This window comes from Bombus impatiens, unplaced genomic scaffold, assembly GCF_000188095.3.
Source record: "Bombus impatiens unplaced genomic scaffold, BIMP_2.2 scf_1506, whole genome shotgun sequence".
NCBI classification, from domain to species: Eukaryota; Metazoa; Arthropoda; class Insecta; order Hymenoptera; family Apidae; genus Bombus; species Bombus impatiens.
The window spans coordinates 2107-4564 of record NT_177925.1 but is presented as its reverse complement, the minus strand read 5'-3'; the positions used below and the strand labels follow the sequence as shown (position 1 = coordinate 4564).

Below are 2458 nucleotides of genomic sequence, written 5' to 3'. Positions count from 1 at the left end.
GGGTGGGGGAAGAAGAGCGCCGAAAGCGCCACGGGCCACGGTGCGGTAGTGGTGGTGTAATGGTGGTGGTGGAGAGCGACGGTAGAATAGCGAGACGGAGTAGCGGTGGTAGGGGTAAGATAGTAGTGGGGCGAGCCGCCAGAGGGAACTGGTGGGGACACGGCTGACGTCACGGAACGCCGTGGTACCGCCTACCCGCATGCAATGGGCGGGAGTCTGCCGACGATTTACGACCGTCGATCACGGCGACATCTAGTGACGGCGCCACGAACTCAACCTGCCTCACCGGTGGCCATTACGATCCCACGATTGGCTGAGTACACGGTACAACGCGAATCAGGCGACGGTTTAAATATGGATTTTTTTCTTGGCCACGAAATCGCGGCGACCGTGTCGTATAAATCAGGATTGATTTTCAAAGGGAATCATGGGAGGTCGAGCCGCAGCCGCGATGTCCCTTTTAACTCCGCATTTGTTTCCGGCGGTAAATCTATATTTGGCTAATCGAACCGACGCTACTGCACACCGCGCCGTTTCCGCTGCTTTTTCGGAAGCCGCGACCAAAAGATCGCCGTTTCGACTTTTCACGCTTTCTGCCTTCCGTTAGTCAACAAACTTTTTCAACGTTACGTCGGTAAATATTAAGTTATTATTTATCTGTTTCTTAGTTTGTTCTATCCGAATTGGAATGTTAATTACGTTCTACGTAAGAGTTACGACAGTTCACTGACCTCACCTTTGTCGTTGGTGTTAGAAAATCTTTTTCGATTCGTTTCTAGTTACGATCGATTGTGACAGAATTAAGGTTATGTTTTACTTTTGTTGTCGTGGAACGTATTGGTAATATACAAGAAAGATCTTATATATTTTTTAGATTATTCTGGTATTTGGCAAATTATTGTTAAAGAGTAGGTTAACGAAAGGAGTTTAATGGAGACAAAAACATTAGGAACTGCGGTTACGAATGTTTTCAATGTGAATCGCTTAAGCTATTATCTTTACGAAAATTTGCAAATGATAGTTAAATAAATGGTTTGATAACGTTAATTTGCACTTGCAGTTGAATGCCCGAGATTATTCTTTATGTGTAATCCCGAGGAACGTGTAATCCCCATGGAATCGGTAACTGAGCCGCTCTTACGGTCGATGCACAAACTAGATCGACGATACTTAAACGGTAAAGCATCCTAATCCTCGTGAAACGCGCAGAGGCTAATGATCACATGGTAAGGTTCAATATCGATATCGTAAAATATTAAATTAATCTTACAAAGCATAGATAAATGTGTTTTGTCATTAATTTCAAGTAACCAGTAATATATTATCGTTTGTATAGCAGCCTGCAGTGTACATCGCAATAAACTGGATACGGACAAGTAATGCCTTCATTGACAGCTTTTCGCTAAACGTTTCTAGCAGTTCTTTAAGGTATATATACGTATCATAAATCAACAGTAAATTTAAATTGACTACTATAAAACGTTTGCCGTAATAATCGATTCTTTCTTTTAAATGTTTACATAAAATTCGTCCATGTATTTTACGATGATTTGTATGCCTGTTTCCTAATTGCATAAGAAGTTATTATCCCAACGTTTAGAGGCAATGTTAGCAATAAGTGAGAACACAACGATACAGCGTAACTTGTAAATAGACAATGGCGACAAAAAGGATATTTTAAAAGGAAAATTCCTGACGCAGACATAAGATCGCGAGACATTGGTCGTCGTGGGACAAGCTACACCGCGGACGGTTACGTCGGTTTACGGCTGTTTTAACGAGCGCTGTTGCACGCGACTCAGCACTAAACCAGCCTTACAAAACGCAACCACACTAGTTTAACGTTTTACGGTCGAATTTATTATCTGTTACCTCCTTATATGACGGTACAATAACAATAATTGTCAGTTTTAATTCGATCGTAAATCAACGGAAAAGAATTTGCACCGTTTCACACGGACCACACGACGAGGAATATCGGGCCATCTGTCGTCACTTTACTGAAATACTTTCTGCTCGCGAAACTTTCGGTGCTGCTTGACCGTGTCAGCCATTGTTTGGTGTTAACGCCAAGTGATCGTAGATGGTGCTAGTAGCGTTCAAAATGCCGTTCACTGGTATTACCCACATTTTACGATTCATCTTATACCTCTGTTACTGCATTTTATGTTATTTCTTGCTCTTACTTTTGTTCCGATTGTTGTCATCCCGTAAAGATACGATTACGTTTCTCGGGATGGATAAGACAATTGTATTGATATTTCTTCTAATCATTTGTTTCCCAATATCGCAAAAATTTATTTACTTAATAGACGTTTGAAAGAGATTCGTGGATTTCGAAATTCTTTATCTTAGAAAATGGGAATTAATCTTGGTACGTAGGTTTATTATTAAATATTTCTTTTTATTGATAATGTTATAATTTTATAAATACGTATGTACGTACTTCGTTGTATAT

General features: G+C 40.6%; 1 long non-coding RNA gene across 2 annotated transcripts; it reads left to right on the top strand.

The window, feature by feature from the left end:
* The first annotated feature begins 329 nt into the window (after nt 1-329).
* On the top strand, nt 330-1543 carry LOC105681647. Of its 2 annotated transcripts, XR_002947785.2 has the most exons (5): nt 330-634; nt 712-805; nt 875-975; nt 1061-1226; nt 1337-1543. It is a non-coding gene; the product is annotated as an uncharacterized LOC105681647 (long non-coding RNA). The 2 variants fall into 2 exon arrangements; XR_001102724.3 differs by lacking the exon at nt 712-805 and having other exon boundaries at nt 379-634.
* Nucleotides 1544-2458: the final 915 nt, after the last annotated feature.